Raw genomic sequence first — 16,937 nt, forward strand, 5'->3', positions numbered from 1 at the left:
GATCAAATTTTGATGTCACAACAAGCTACTTATCTGCAAGAAGAATTTTGGGGAAGAGCCTTGATGTGCAGCTCTGCCTTGCTCAGCCCAGGAGCTGCTGGAATCAGGAGTTTCCATGTCTCTCTTCTGGGAGTTGAAGGCAGGAATGGTGACAGAAGGGAAAAAAACTTCTTTTTGTTTTTTGTGAAGAATAGGATCAGCAGACAAATTGCCTTAAAAATGCTTGTCAGGACTGTTTGGAGTCACCATTTGTTAGGATGGCTTCTGACCTGTCATAAACAAAGAGCAGTTGAGAGGCCAGCGGTGCCATTTGCTCCTTTCATTCCTCTCCACTCTAGGGATATAGGATCACTGGCAACCTGCTTGTTTTCCAAACAGTCTTGCTTCTCACTGTGGAAAATCCTGTGTAAAAATCAAGGTCACTGACTGAACCTCTATAACACTGTCTGCTGTCAGGCAGAGGTGCACTCCTGCCAAAGCAGCTGAGCCCTGGCCCCCTCCAGGAGGGTGGTCATGGCTGAATGACAACCAAAGTCCTGGAGGGTTTGTGGCCAGGAACTGTAGAATGGTTTGTGTTGGCAGGGACCTTAATGGCCATTTAGTTCCAAACCCCCTGCCATGGACAGGAACACTTTTCACTAGACCAGGCTGATCCAGGCCCTCATCCAGCCTGGCCTTGAACACTTCCAGGGATGGGGCAGCCACAGCTTCTCTGGGCAGCCTGTGCCAGTGCCTCACCATGCTCACAGGAAATAATTTCTTGCTAATACCCAATCTAAACCTTCCCTGTCAGTTTGAAGCCATCCCCCCTTGTCCTATCACTCCGTGTCCTTGTCAAAAGCCCCTCTACAGCTCTCTTGTACCCCCTGTAGGCACTGGAAGGTGCTCTAAGGTCTCCCTGGAGCCCTCTCTTCTCCAGACTGAACAAGCCCAACTCTCTCAGCCTGTCTCTGTAACAGAGGTGCTACCCACCCCTGGGTGTGTTCAAGGCCAGGTTGGATGGGGCTTGGAGCAACCAGGTCTAGCGAAAGAGGTCCCTGTCCATGGCAGGGGGTTTGTTATAAGTTGATCTTTAAGGTCCCTTCCAACCCAACCATTCCGTGGTTCTATGAAGCATTTGCGTGGAAACCAGATTGACACAGGCTAGGAAAGGTTTTTTGAGTAAGTCCAGCTCTCTTCTGATTATGCAGTGCTGAGCAAAAGGCTGCTCGCATGGCCATGGGACTGGAGACCTCAGCCCCATTTCCCATGCTTGTGCCATCTGGTGTCACCCCTAAGGAAAAGGATTCAAGGAAGATTCAGGATACAGAAGAGTAAATCCTTAAGCAACCAGGTGCTGCCAGAGCTTGATGTGTGATACCTGAGTTACCTTCTATAGATACAATCACAGATAACCTTTCCTCTGCTGATTTACCTCACTAGATTTTCAGGGAAAAGCCAGTCCCAGCATCTCTCAGGGCCATAGCTCCCACTCTGATCTCAGGAACCCTCTCCTTCACTGAGAACCCCAATGCCATGATTTCATTCCTCTAATCAAGGAGCTTCTTGCTCCTTGACTTCCCTGTTGCTTAATAACAGACAGCCCATTAGAGAGCTGCTTGATTTGTGATGGTGCAGAAGTAAGTGCTGATAAAGACAATTAATTAATGGTATGGATTTCCCAGCAGAGCTCTCAATTAGCGTGAGCTGTTTGCCAGCCAGCCGCGGTGCAGATCACAGAGCGGGTGCATCCCGAACCGTGGCTGATGCATTCAGTGAGGCAGAGGGTGGGTTTCATCAGGCCTTAGGGTTTCCACCTTGCATTGTATGCAAAAACTAGGAAAAAAGGGGTCTTCTCATGATGAACGGTTACAATACGGATTTTTGGGAAGAGATGTCATTGCTGCCATTAAATGTTTGGCTGCCGTGTTCACACTGCTCTCCTGGGGATGGTTGTGCAACAAGCCACAAAGCGAGGATCTTCTGGCTGCCAGTGACCCTGGGTTATTCCTACCCAGTTTATGAACTGAATTTCCTACTTAAGCTGATCATAGACTCACTTAAGTTGGGGAAGTCCCCTAAAGCCATTGAGCCCAGCCATTAACCCAGCACTGCCAGTCCACCATGAAATCACATCCCCGGGGGTTCACAGTAGAGGAGAATGGAAAGGGAGGAGAAGCCTGACTCTAGGGAGTCTTAAACAAGGAGGAAAAGGATATTACAAGGTCTCATAGTCGCAAGAAGATGCTGATGATGCTCAAATGGGAAATGAAATACAAGTATTAACAGAAGGGAAATGCAGCTACTGAACTGTCTGCCAAGAGAGGTGGCAAAATCTTGGGCAAGAGCCTGTCTGCATGAGTGACCAAAGTATCTCAAAGTATCTCAGGTTCCCTCTGAGACCTCCCCCCGCTGAGCACCTCCCCAGCTTCTGGCAAATGTTTTTTGTGGAAGGAGCATTTCTGAGTTCAGCCCTGAGACAGACATTGAAAGGTGAAAGTCCCTGGTCCATGCTTTGTGGGGAGCCACAGGGTCTTGCTGAACATCACAACATTGCCTTTCAATAGCCTTAACTTCTCCATCGTGGTCAAGGACAGCAATCTGGCTTCTCATCCAAGAGCTGCTTCTGCCAAAAATAGGAGGCGTTGCTACAGTTTGCCTTTTTGTTACAACTGCTGGTCCTTTGGTCACAGTGACCCCCATAAATAAAAGAGCTAATTAATGCCCATCTCCTCCCACTGGTGATTGACTATGACCTTGAGTGACCTTGCTTAATTTAACTTTCTCGACCAGCTATTTTTGACAGCAAATAATTTAACATCCTTGTGACCCCAGTCTTGCGTCTCTCCTGCCAACTGGCTCTGCAGTTTAAATGAACAGCAATAAATAAATACATATCTGCAGAGGGACCTAAATGACTCCCATTACTGGAGCATCTGAAGGCCTGCTTAAATAAATCAAGGGAGTAGGAGATTATGCTGCAATCATGTGGAGAGGGAAAGGAGAGAATACATTACTGGTATTCCAGGGGCTGCAACTCAGGGGTGAAAAACTTTGCAGAATTCAGAACAATGAGGTTTAATTCAAGTGCAGATGGACAACCAGAGGCTCATTTTGTAATGTCTTCAAAGAGGAGCAGAAGATTGCAACCTGATGGGATCTCCAGTGCTTAGAACTCTCACCAGGCAGCTCCTGCCTTGGGGATGGGGCTGTTGGAGGTTGCTCCACGGCATGAAAGTGAGGGTACGGGCACCACCTGCCCACCTGCAGTCATTGTCTCACTTTTCTCCCCCAAACATGCCCTCAGGAGAGGAAAGCTGGCCTTGTAGGAGCAGGAATGGCAGGAGTGAGCAGTTCTTCAACTCCCACTGCTTTGGGCAGGCAGACATTCTCTTTGAACCATGCCGGGGTTAAACCTCACCTTGGGGGCCCCCTGCATGAGTAGGAACAACAAATATTCCTGGGAGGAAGGAAAACCTCACTAAGTCATCTGCTTTGAAATCCCAGAACAAACAATGATATTCTATTTGTTGGAGGGATCACCGGCTGCAACTTTCCTCGTCCACTTTGCCTTTTCCCTTATTCCTACTTATTTTTGGGGTCTGGTTTTAAAGCATGGCTATTTCTGCCTTTCCCCTGCACAGCCTTCAAGTCAGCCCTGTCACCGTGGCCTCATTTGCATCACACTGAGGAGACCGAAGTGTCGTTATAAATTGTATTTACATAATTTTCCTTCCCCCGCTGAGGCTGAAATCAAAAATGCAAGTAAGTTAATCAGGAAGATCTGGGCCTGGCATAAGTGCAGGCTGGGGCTCCACATCCCTGTGGGGCAAGAGGAATGTCTGGGGACCCACTTGCTGCTTAAATGCAGTGGAAGAGCTTTTCCCGAATGTTTTCCAGCTTCTCCCTAATGCTTTCCAGCCTGCTGACAAAATAAAAGCCAGGCTCCTGCTGTTGATTTGTCTCAAGGGTGAGTCCATTTTCTCTCGTTTTTCATTTTTCCTCTTTTTATTCCTTTCATCCAGCTCTGCACAGCATCACCCATCACCCCTGTGGGTGACAAACTCTGCCCTGTGCCCCTCTGTCCCCATGTCCCCAGCAGTGCGATCCTCCCCCTCATCAGCTTTGGGGTCAAACTGGTGAAACAGCTCAGTAGGAAATTACTTACTATTAAAGCAAACCCACAGCGGCTAACTGGGCAGGAGGTACCTCTACTGGTGAGAGGAAGGATGGATGATCATATTAATTAATTTACACTGATGGAGTGTCTCTCAATTAAAACACATCACAGATCAAAAGAGGCTCTGTGCTCTCCTCGCCCTCCCAGGGGGCAGCAGCAGCACCATCCATCCCTGTCCTAGTCTGCCTGGCAGCTGGTTCTAAGGCTATTAAGAGGATTTTGGGGTTGGAGACCTGTTTAGGGTCTACTCTTCCCCCTTAAAAATCTTCAGAGATTGAGGGTTTGTCTTTTATTTTGGTCTTTGCCTTTTGCTGCTGGAGTTTTCCCTGGAGGGGGTGGTGGTTGAGCACCGCACATGGACAAGCCTGAGACCTAAATATAGCAGGGGTTAGGGTTATTTTCTTGGGTGATTTTGATGAGGGGAGAGAACAGAGATGTATGAAACACCTGGTTTTGGGCAGCCCTGACATCTGTGGGGGAGAGAGGAAAAACAAGCAAAGAGAAGGAAAATGTTAGAAAACAGCTTTTGCTGCCAAATAAAGCCTTCGTGGAACTACAGATTTTTGGCTTTCCCATTCATTTAACTAATAAATGAATTAACATAATTCTAACGCAAATATTGCAAGAATTGAATAAGCAATGAAATTAAAAAACTAACAGGAAAATACTTTAATATGGAAAGTCCAGGAGGGCTTCAGATAATGAGAAACTGGAGGAAATGGCTGGTGCTAGAGGAGTTGGTGACCACGTACAGCTGCAGGTGACACCTCGATGGGAACAGGAGCCTGTGCCAGGCCAATGCTGCTCTGGGCACGGCCTCCTTTCTAATTTTATCACCAAAATTTCACTGCATTACCACTAATGTGGCAAGCAGATGTCCTTAAGCACTCACTCTGTTGCTGGCAGGCAGCAGCTAACCCTTCGCCCTATTTTTTTGTAGTTTAAAAGAGTCTGACCACCCATGATTTTAAATGTGAGAAGTTTATTCTTGTCATGTCTAAATGTTTTCTTTAACTGTTCTTCCCTTGCCATCTATTTTTGGCTTAATTTATGATAAACCATGAACACTACCAATAAAGCTTGTATGTTAAGTCAGTGCATCAGATCAGAGCTGCCCCTGACAGAGGGTCTGTAAAACCTCACTGCCTCCTTCCCACCGGGGGGGATGCACTTTTGTGTGGGTCATGTTTGGTTTTCCCCTCTTGAATGTCTATTTGTGAGCTGTGAAAGCTTTCCACCAGTCTGGATACCTTGGCCCCATCGCCAGCCCCACAATGCCTGTTGCACATCAACATCCATGGACGAGCAGGAGGACCAAGTGCATGCCCATCCTTTGATCCCCCCCTTCCCAGTGTCTCAGCTTCCCTCTTACAAAAGAGAAAAGGGGATTAACTTTGGTCTTGGGCTGGAAAACACACCTCCTCAACCTCTGTGATCATGCCCATACTATTCCTTACTGGGAGATGTGGCCTTTGCACCCAAATCCTGCAACCTCTGATGACTCTTTCCTGCACCTTCCATAGGTTATGTCCCAAGGCCTCCCAGCTGCCTGGTATCTAGATGGCCCAGCTGGTGGTGGTGCATGGTGCTCCAGTCTGTCCAGTTCCCTGTGCCAGTGCAAGGTCCCAGGCAGTGCCAGTGGGACTTTGTCCTATTATCTAGTGCCACGGCAATGCTGGGCCAAGTGCCAGTGCCTGGAAGGCCCCAGTGGCCACTGCCAGTGTCCAGTTACGCAGGTGCTGGTGCCAGTTCCTGTTCCCAGCTGGTGGTGCTGGTGTCAGGGTAGTCCCAGTTCCCCATTCCTATTCCCTACCCAGAACGGTGCCAGCTCCTGTTCCCACCGACGGGCCCATTTTCTGGATGATCCCAGGTCTTGGTACCTGAGCAATGTCGGACCCGGATCCCGCTTCCCAGCAGGGTTCCCAGTTCACCAGACTGGTCCCCAGCTCCTGGACCAGCGCCAGCTGGCGCCGTTCCCATTTCCCACTACCGGGTGGTGCCAGTCCCCATTCCCAGTAGTGACTGGGGAGTGCCGGTTTCCGGTGTCGGTTCCCATTCCTAGTTAGAGTTCCCTGTGCCGGCTCGCTGTCCAGTTCCCGATCCCGTTCCCGGTCCCCTCTGTCCAGTTCCCATTCCCGGTGCCAGTTCCCGGTCCCTCTCGCAGTGCCGCCGGCCGGTCCCGTGGCGTGCCCGCGGCTGCGGTGCCGGTTCGGAGCCCGGCGCGGTGCCGGCGCAGGCGCGGTCCGTGCCCGCCCGTCGGGGCGGTGCTTGCGGGAGGCGAAGCGCTGCGGGCAGTGGCGCGCCCGGAGCGGCGGCACCGGCACCGGCACCGGCACCAGCCCCGGGCAGGTAAGGCGACCCCCGGCTCCGGGAGGGGGGTGGCCCGTCCCTGCAGCCCCGCCGCTGCTCCATTCGCGGGGGGACGGCTCCGCGCCCCGCCCGGGGGTCCCGCCGCCTCCTCGGGGGATGCTCCGCGCACCTGTGGCTTTGGGAACCGGGGGCAGCTGCATTCCGGGGCGGGGGGCAGTGTGTGTTTGTATGTGAGCGTGTATGAGCGTAAGGGTTTTTTGGGGGGAAAAAAGCCCGAAGCAGGCACCCGGCGCCTCCCCTGCGCGGAGCACGCTGCTGCCCTTGCCTTCAGCAAGCGCTGGTGTTTGGGGCTGCTGGAAGTCGGGGTGCTCGGCGTGATGCGTAGGAAAGTTGCATTCCGGATGGTTAAAACCCCACAGCTGCCCCCCAGGTCAGCTTGTGGAGCCAGGCTGGACAGAAACTTTGAGCAGCGAGGCCTCGGCGCTGGCTGGAGAGCAGAATTTCTGTGCTGAGAAAAAATCCTGAGGTTTCAGTATTGTTCTTTGTTCCATTTTTCTGGGACAAACGCAGGGGCTTTTAAAAAGTCTCCTGGAAAGTTAAGGCAAGAGAGAGCTCCTGCTCCCAAGGCAGGCTAGCTCGCTGCTAGGGTGCAGGAGACTGATGGCTTTTGGCGTTTCCAAGCAGAGAGATGAATCTGGATTTCCCAAATCCCATCCTTTTCTCCCTTCCCTGAAAAATGTTATTTTGAGCTTGAGACACCCGCCTGGTGCTTTCTAGCAGAGGGTGTCCCACTGGTTATGGCTCTGGTCTTCTATCCCCCACCTCCCATTCTGGTAGCTGCAGGTGAGTGTGAGCTGCACGCCTGGCTCTGCAGATCCACCCTGTGTCACACTTGGATGTTTATTATGTATTTATTATATTTATTTATTACCAGTTACTGTTTCTGCCTGGATGCTGTGTTAGCTCTGAGCTTGGTGGGGAGTGCAGCCACGGCAAATGGAGCTGGAAGCAGAGCAGCGAGCTCCGTGTGTCACAGAGAATGCTCTTAAACCCTCGGCTGCTTGTCTTGCTGCATCCAGCAAGGACCATCTGCAGGCTTTCCCCAGGGCACCTTTTATCTCCAGCCCATCTCGTATCTTAGAGGGATCCTCCTGCCAGGGTCGGCCTGGGTTCCAAGTGTGCTGAACTGGTGTTACACTGGAGGGAAGGCAGCACAGGGTCCCTGGAGCTGCATCTCCCACCCCCAGCTCTGCACGTGGATAGCCCAGGGCAAGTGCAGGGAGCCTGGCTGGCCCTGCTGCTTAGGGTAGCAGTGAATTGAGGAGGAACAAATTTTGGGATAAAGGTGAGAGCAGGTTTCACCCGTTGGGAGCATCCTTGGGGCAGCAAGGACTAGGGAGGGGGAAAAGCAGCGGAGTCAGGTATGGATGGACGTGTAAAGCCTGATCCAAGTGCTCACCACTTAGCTCCTGCTCAGTGCAACTTACTGCTACAGGCACACCTATCCTGCTGGGATCTACTTCCCCCTACTCTTCCCAGGAGCATCAGCTGCCTCCTACTTATTTAAGCAATTCTTTAATGTGAATCACCTGGGGGCTCAGCTCCAGCCCATGACCCAGGCAGTGGGGTTGTAAAACCTAAGAGGGAGTAAGGGATGCTCTTTCAGAGATCTTCTCGCCACCCTTAGGAGCGGGATGTGAGGTCTAAATCCCTCCTGCAACGGGTTCACGTGTACAGGTGCTGCTGTGGTTGTGGGAGCTGGCTCGCTCGGTGGCTGGTGCTTGCCAGCAGCCATGTGCCAGAACTGGTTGGGAAAAACTTTCTTGTTGGCAGCAGAGTTAAGGATCAAGGCATGAATGAAAGGAAAAGCAGGTTTTTGAGGAAGTCAGCAGGGCTCGCTGTAGCAGGCCCTGCCCAGGGTAGAAATCAAGCCCCTTTGTCATGCTGTAAGGACACCATGGTGACATGCAGAAGGAATAATGCTATCTGCAAAGCAGTGGCACATGAAATAGGGGCAAAGTGACATGACCAAGGCACTCAGGAGGTTTGTGGCAGGCTCAAGTCCACCCTGCTCCCTGCCACCAGCACCCCAATCCTTGTGTGAAATTACTTAGGTGGGGCTTTGACATGGCCACAAGCCCAGGAAAACCTCTGCCCTGCTGCTGTGTCCTCCATGGCATTGTCTGTTCAAGGGAGCTTTCAACCAGTGGTGGACAGCTACCGTGGGTATTCTCAAGCCTCTGAGGTGGGGGGAGATGGAAACCCAGAGCTGTTACTGAAAGAGGCTGACGTGTAGCTGTGCTCTCATTTTTAGGGAAAGGAGATGCCCCAGGTCTCCTTTACCAGGATGTGCCAGCACTTTACACGGTGCATGTGGGAGTGTGCCAGTGGAGAAGATTTCTGCCGGGGAGGGGGCTGGGGGAGGTGACAAAGGGCACTGCTGGACAGATTAAGCCCACACAGCAGAGCTTAAATCTGCTTAAAGCCTTTAAGGGAGGATCTGAGCTCATTCTCATTTTTCATGCCGAGATTTGCCTGCGAAACCAAGCTGAGAGGTGGATGAGGTGCTCAGCCAGAGGGGAACAGCTGACCTCGAGGATGGGTTTCAGGCTGTGGGGATGTCCCCTAGGTCTTATACTAGCCCATACAGTGGGGCACTTTATGTCTGGACTTTGTGCTAGGTTTAGGGATTGAATCATATTGGGATAGCCCAGACTGAGGGTTCGGGGCTGTTTTGGTCCTGGATGCCTCTGGGAGTGTTGCAAAAAAAGCAATGGGAAACAGGCAAAGGGTGTTTGTGGGACATGGGTATGGAAGAGTTAACATGGAAGGACCAGGCTCTTCGATCTGGTGCTTGAGAGGGATTAACTCAGCCTGGAGCAGGTGCAGGGAAAAGGGCTCTGAAGCTGCTCAGAGGGATGGAGAGCTATTATACAAGGCTATAAAAGCCCAGTGAAACAAAGGCAGAGAGGGGATGTGCTTGCTGACTACAAATACATCCTACGGGTGAACTCCAGGCAGGCAGAAGAGCGATTTAAAGTGGGGGCAGTGTTGGTGCTGGGGTGTGAATTCATTCAGTTTAGCTTAGGAGGCTTATCTAGAGGCTCTGCAACTGTGTCACATCAGAGGAGGGTAGGAGAGGGTGAATCGCACATCACCTCTCTTGCAAGGTGCTTGGCTGTGATATAAGGAGGTCTTAACGTTTGTCAGTGTAGGAGGCCGGGACTCTGTGGTCCAGACACCCTGTCCTGGTGTCGCCTTTGGGAAGGGCTGTGTTAGCCAAGCAGATCTCACCATCTTCCTGATGTGGGACCAGACCAGCCATGAAGCAGATGAAGCCCAGCTGAGATAATTTTTTGTCTTTGATTATGCCTCAAAAAACTGAATCCATCTCTCCCTTGCCCAGTTGCTGCGTGGATTAATAACAAAGCATCCACACTTTAAAGAAGGCTTTGGCTCTGATCCCAAGAGGAGATTTAGACAGTGTTCGTGCTGGGGTATGATGTTACGGAGAACGGGTGCATCCTCTAAATCTGCTCACGCTTGTGCATTAATTATTGGATATTTTTGGCTGCCCAGAGATGCCAAGATTCCTCTCCTAATGCTTTCTCCAAGCAGGGCAGCATCAGGTTAATACAGAGAGGAGGAGAAGGATGCAGCTGTGCCTTGCAGGCTGGGATCAGGCGCTCCTTCTCTTCCTCCTCACTAATCTCCAGAGGTGTCAAGTCCTTTCTCTGCACATGTCGAGAGGTGAAACCCCTTCCACAGAGAAGCCTCCTCAGCCCACACAGAGGTGTTTGTTGTCCTCTGCTCGTGCCGTGGTGGTGTGGGGCACACTTGGGCACCATTTACTCCCTTATGTCTTCACCTTCACCTGCTCTTCTGCGGGGCTGTGGGGCACAAGGACTCAACTCTGGGCTTGCACTGACCTGCTCCAGGCCAGACGGTGCTCCTGCATCTCCCAGCCCCGCGGGCAGTGTCACGGGTGGGGAATGAGGGGCGGTGATTACTCCAGCTCTGCTCACTTCCAGTTGATTACCCAGGGAGAAAGGGCCAGGCTCTGGGCACTGCAGAAAATGGACACAGACCCAGTGGCTTCATGGAAGCTACATTTTTCACCAGTCAAGCATCTGTCTGGCTGTGTTAACCCTTTACCTGCTCTGAGCTTTCCCCTTCACACCATGGAGACTTTTCACCCATAGCTTATTCCTACTAAATTGGCTTACACTTTAGGAGGCACCCCTTCGACATAGGGGTGACTTCTTGAGGTCATGGAGGGGAATAGGAATGGTTGCCATTGAGTTTTTCACCCTTTCTGGGAAAAAATCCTTTCTGTTCCACACTCTGTGGCCAAGAAGACTTCACAGTTTTTACTCTTCTGCATGATGCATTAGTTTTTCAGCCAATATTGCAGATCCTCATGCTTTGGGGATCTTCCTGGACTGGGGATGTGACAGATGATACCCCTGCAAAGCCGTGCTGGGAGCCCGCGGGGTTTGCAGCATCTAGGTCAGAGACTGGCTCCTTTGGGCCTGGTCCAGCCCTTCAGAGGGGCTGGACTGAGCTCCTCAGCCCCTGCCTGCAGTTTTGTGTCCCAGTTCAATAACACTTTGATGCATTTTGCCTTAAAATACTGCTCTGGCAGAGAAAAGCTCTCCCCGCCCCTTGGTTTGCCCTTGTGCAAAAATGACCAGTTTTAGTCCTCCCACCATCCATCTGAGCATCATCTCTGTTCCCTCCTGTCCTGTGGCTTCAATCCATTGGGAATGAAGGTTAAAGGGAGAGGGGACTATAAAGCATCCCAACCACCTTAAGTCTGCCCCGTGCTGGGAGGCTGGAGACCTTACTGTGAAGCTCTGAAATGCTATGTGGGAGAGGGCTCCTTCTCCCTACCATGCAGGGGCTTTCTCAGCTTATCAGAGCCCCCATCAGAAGACAGATGGGTTGGAAAGGCACCAGAAGAGGCCATGAGGGTGGTCAGAGGGCTGGAGCACCTCCACTATGAAAACAGGCTTAGGGAGTTGGAGTTGTTCAGCCTGGAGGAAAGAAGGCTTTAAGGAGACCTCAGAGCACCTTCCAGTGCCTAAAGGGGCTGCAAGAGAGCTGAGACATTTTAAAGGGCATGGAGTGATAGGGGGAATGGCTTCACACTGTCAGAGGGTGGTTTAGATTAGATGTTAGAAAGAAATTATTTCCTCTGCGGGTGGTGAGGCACTGGTACAGGTTGCCCAGAGAAGCTGTGGATGCCCCATCCCTGGAAGTGTTTAAGGCCAGGTTTGATGGGGCTTTGAGCAACTTGGTCTAGTGAAAGATGTCTCGTGGCAGAGGGGCTGGAACTAGATCATCTGTAAGGTCCTTTCCAACCCAAACCATTTTATGGTTCTATGATTTTATGAAAATTGCCCCTTGCCTGTCTGCAGCTCATCCTTACGTGGGGGAGCCTGCAGCCCTGGTTGATTCCTTCAAGGTTTATCCTGCAATCTGGACATAGCTATCAAACAAGGCTGCAGCAGACCAGGGCAGGGCTGTGCTGTGCTTTTACCATCAGGGAAAGTGACACAGAATATTGCTTCCTATGTAGCTACAGCATGACAGGCAGCAGCAGGTCTCCCTGAGCTCCGGGTGAAAAGGGCAAAGCTTCAGCTCTGCTCCTGCCTGACCTTCCCTTAAACCACGATGCACTGTGTTTTTGTGGTGTAGCTGGGGTGGTTTTGTTACATCTCCAAATAATCCATACAGTGATTTCTCTGGGTGACAAAAGGCATCCCTCCCTTGCAGCAAGCACCCTCCATCCCAGTTTTCATCACATTTTGACTGGTTCGAGTTTCCCTGCCTCCATGGCGCAGGATGCAGGTGGCTCTGGTTGGCTCAATCCCTTTACAGCCCCTCCTGGGCTGTTCCACCATTTTTTCCAGTCCTGTATAGAGATGAAGGATGCATGTCTGTTTGTCTCTCAGGGTTTGGGGTTCATTTGTTTTATTTTTTCTGAGGCGCACCCTAGTAATCAAAAGCTTCGTATGAAGTGTTTGCAGGCTTGTTGCTCCCAAATCCTTGAAGAGCTGGTCCTACCAGTTGTCTGAGCATATGTAAATACTGTGAGGATAGCTTAGGGGTGATTAAGGGAGGTGATTTCTCTGCTGAACAAAGGGAAGCCTTGATTTGATAAAAGCTGCAGCTGCAAACTCTACTTTTTCAGAGCCAGACCACCGCTGCTGCATGAGTGCAGGGTGGAGATGGGGATGGTTGCTGCTGGCTGCTTGCCCAGTAATTGGTGCCTTTGGCTTCCTGGCAGGTCTTCATGCAGGAGCAGGAGAGTGATGATTTGTTGCATCTAACAAGGGGCTGTGTCAGGTTCCTGTCCCATGCAGGGGAGTGGAACTCCTCCCTGTGTCACAAGGTACATCTCATGCATACTCTGTGACTCGCTGCTCCAGCTCAGAGCTGCTGCAGCATGAGGGAATCTAAAAGGATACATGAGCTCTAAAAGAGCAAGGACTTGCAGCAGGGTAATGTCTGGGAGACGAGGAGGGGGCTTAATCCTGATCCCAGAGTGCTGTGCTCAGCCCACACTCTCCTGCTTGCTGCTAAACATGCATTAGGAGCATGCTCTGAGCCACCTCCTGAAGACAAGCCGGACCTGCTTCGTGCAGAGAATCCAGACAGACATCAGAGCAGTGATGGACATTTTTATTCACGTGAGAGCAGGGTGATGGATCTGGCTGCCAGCTGTGGTAGCAGGAGCAAGCACCAGCCATGCTGGACTGCAGCAAAGCAGTAGGTCTCCAAAAGAGGAGGAATCCTCATCTCAAAAGTGAGAGGTGTACCTGTCCACAGCAGAGGGTGTTGGACTTCATGACCTTTAAGATCCCCTCCAACCCAAACCATTCCATGACTTTATGATCTGGAACACTGAGTGGAGAAAACGTGCAGTGCTCAGCATCTCATCCATCTCCCCGGAGGGGGAGGAAAGCTCATGCCTAGTCCCTGCCTGGAGAAAGAAGCAGCCTTTCTGCTCCAAGGGTTGTATGGCAAACTCTTACCTCTGTGTTTAGAGAAGAGCAGCACTGCTCAAATGTAGGAATAATGGGGGGGAAAGTTGGCTGGGAGGTTGGGGGAGTTGCAGCATCCAAGGCAGAAACACAGTTTGAAGAGCTCAAATTAAGACAGTGGGAACTTACATTCCAACCTTTCCGCTTGTAAGAGCCGAGTGGATCCAGTAACAAGGATTTCTAATAAATCTCACAGATTTGAGGTGGTCCAATCTGCCTGAGAGAGGCTACCCTGTTCAAAAGCACTAACACTATCAGTTGCTACAAGCCTTTAAATATGACTTTGGTGCTCATGATGCTTTAGACTAGTCACAGAAAGAAAAATTCATTTAAGACAGAGAGGGAAAAGGAGGTAAAATTAAATTTTAAAAAATCAGATTTGCTGGGCGATCCTGAAAGTTTTACGGACAAGGAGAATGTTCTTATCGGTCTGTACCCAGGTGTGGTCTGATATTTGCTGTTGTGGCTTTGGAATTTATAGGATATGGGTTTCAGGAAGGGACTGGCAAGCAGGTTGAGGGCCTATCAAAGAGAAAACTGAACATGGAGGACCCAAGTCAGAAGTGGACCAGAGTGCCTTGGTGCTTCTTTTCAGGTTTGGGTCAGGCAAAGAGAAAATTGTAAGATGTTTCAGGTTTATTAGCCAAAGTTGTGAGTCTTGGCAGAGGTTTGAGACCTGACTTGAGGCCAGCAGCTGTAGGGCTGGGGCAAAGCCTGTGGTGTGGAGCCTGTTGTCAGAGGCAGTGGGGTGTCCCCATCATCTGGAATTGCAGGAGATGATTATATCCCACTTGAAGTGGAACAGGTCAAGGGATACATTCCTGGAATGGCCAGGAGCCTCTCAAGAGGGGACCTGAAGGACTTGGTTGTACCTCCAGGCCTCTGTGGGGATGGAGTTTTGGGCTCTGCCTGCAGCAAGGGATGAAGGTGATGGAGAGAGAAGAAACCCATTGCCTTGGGGATGGTGTTGTTGTAGAATCACAGAATGGTTTGGGTTGGAAGGGTCCTTGAAGACGATCTCATTCAGCACCCTGCCATGAGCAGGGACACCTCCCACTAGACCAGCTTGCTCAAAACCCCATCTGTCCTCACCTTGAACACTCCCAGAGAGAGATAGGGCTTGTTATGAAGTGATCAGGGCTGAAGCTGCAGGAAGGATGCTCTGGATCAGCCAGAAGGGCAAACATCACAGCTTGCCTGGGAGGGATGATGTTGAAGGATCCAGCTGCCTCTCCTCACTCCTCTACAGAGTAGCTGCAGCCCCGTTATCTCTTCTGCTCCTCCTGCATGTGTCTCTGTGCTTCGTTTGAAGTTCAATTGCTTTAATCATCCCAGAGGCTGCGGAAGCTATTGAAGGCAGAGCATTTGCATGGAGACGTGCTGCATTTTATCTGCATTAATGATGAGTTTTCTGAATGGATTTTCCAGTTCCTCAACCTCTTCAATACGCACCTCTGTGACCCAACATGGCCAAGAAAAAGGCTCACATGGTGATGCCAAGCAATACCCTGTGACTCTTCTGTCCTTCCCTCTGTCTACCTTATAAAGGTACAGGCCTGCCTTTACGCCATAGTTTTTTTGCCCAGCTGGCAAGAAAACCAGCGTGAGTGTATTGATGTGGTGCAAGGCTTCCAGTGGAGTCAGTGTGACTGGATTTAAAAGGATCTGGTCTAGCTGTTCAATTAGAAACACTGAATAGATAATAGAAATACATGCTCAGTCGGGTACTGCAAAGATAGCATCCTCTCCTCTCCTCTCCTCTCCTCTCCTCTCCTCTCCTCTCCTCTCCTCTCCTCTCCTCTCCTCTCCTCTCCTCTCCTCTCCGTCCAAATGGATGCTGAGAAGGGCACAGCTCTGTAACTTCATGGGGTGTGTGGTTTGTGTTCAACATGATCCTCATGTGGGGTGGCAGCCCTCTTGGGCTAAGCAGGAGCTGTGTGGCTGGATGACCGTAGGTGCAGGTGGCTCGATTCTGTATGTGTGAATCTGCTCTTCCTAGGTTGTATTTTTCCAGTGCCTGAAAACCTGCTCTGCGTGAGCAGTGTCATGTGCTGGACAAGGTTCCTGCCTTCTCCTGCACAAAGGTGTTTTTCTGGAGGCTGCATTGGCTGTTGAGTGAGCTTGGGAGTGCTTTGGTGTTGCTGGCACTCTGTGCTGCTCCTTACAATTATTAACCAGGGTCAGGGTGTGCTGAGGCGTGAGGGGTTGGTGAAGTTATGGCTGTCTCCAGGGACTTGGCATTGGCAAAGCCCATTAATTTACCTTTTGTTGATTGTCTTGCAACTCCTGCTGATCTCCAAGGGTTTTTAACCCTGCTGTGGCCTGGGAAACAAGCCTAAAATAACACAACCAGCAATGCTGGCTCAGGGACCAATCAGCATGTGGAAGGTACCCAAAACTTAGTCTCTCTGTTCTCCCCAAACCATGAGTGGATTGGGATGAGCTGGACCCTGTGTGGTGAATATATTCAGCCCATCTCTGCTTTCCCTCAGCCAAGGCTGGCTGCCTGGTGGCATGTTACTGCCTTGCTCTTTCCACTGCTTTTGGGGCTTTCTGTTGTTGCATCCCTCTCCCTGCTATTCCTGCATCCCTCCAGCCTCCTGCATTTTCTGATCTAGTGGGAGATGCTGCCACCAGCTTTGCTTTGAGCTTGTTACTCCTTCCTGTGCCAGGATGCCTTCAGACATGTGTCCTGGTCCCATCTGATCTTAGAGTCTGTGCTGAGGGAAGGGCCAGTCTGGCTGGTGCCACAAGCCCGGTTTGTGTGCACTGCTCTGGCCAGGCAGAGCTGGAGCCAGCACAGGGTTATGAGAGTGTTCCCAGTGTGGGGCTGCCTTTTCTTCCTGCAGCTCCAACATCTGACTCTGTTTGCAAGCGGTGACTCATATCTGCAAGGAATGAGGAACTCCCGAGTCAAAGGCCTCTGTCCCAGCATGAGTCATCCAAGCAGAAAGGGAGCTCCTGGTCAGCACACCCAGCTGGTTCCTGAAGGAGATGGGTATTCAAGGATGCCCAGACCCTCCTGTTAACCCTGGCCTTCCCAGGAAAAAAAAACCCAATCCTGTACATACATGCAGACCTGCTAGCTGGCTGTGTCTCTCCTTGTGCTGTCATCTTGCTGTTAAGCAATAAAGGAGTGATACTCTGGAGGAAAAAAATCCAGAGGAGATAATGCAAGTATGATAAAAATTACTGGGCATTGCCAGAAACATCCTCCAAATGTGACATCTTATATCCAGTTGATTTTGTGCAGATGCTGACAGCCAGGCGTGTTTTGATATTACAGAGTCACTTGCAGAAGCTTTCTGCCAGAATATGTGACCCCGCCCTTTCCCTGGCCCCGGATGCAACTGCACTTTTTAATGAAAGATTGCTCTGGATTCACAGAACCATAGAGTTCTTTGGGTTGGAAGTACCTT

At 50.9% G+C, this 16,937-nt stretch overlaps 1 protein-coding gene across 1 annotated transcript in view; it reads left to right on the plus strand.

Annotated features, from left to right (window-relative positions):
* The first annotated feature begins 6,418 nt into the window (after nucleotides 1–6,418).
* Nucleotides 6,419–16,937, plus strand: part of CAPN5 (calpain 5) — a 52,849-nt gene continuing 42,330 nt past the window's right edge. Inside the window, exon 1 of the mRNA XM_039561737.1 lies at nucleotides 6,419–6,508. The gene's annotated coding sequence lies outside the window, so the exon portion shown is untranslated. The remainder of the gene's footprint in view (nucleotides 6,509–16,937) is intronic.

This window comes from Corvus cornix, chromosome 1 (genome assembly GCF_000738735.6).
Source record: "Corvus cornix cornix isolate S_Up_H32 chromosome 1, ASM73873v5, whole genome shotgun sequence".
Lineage (NCBI taxonomy): Eukaryota > Metazoa > Chordata > Aves > Passeriformes > Corvidae > Corvus > Corvus cornix.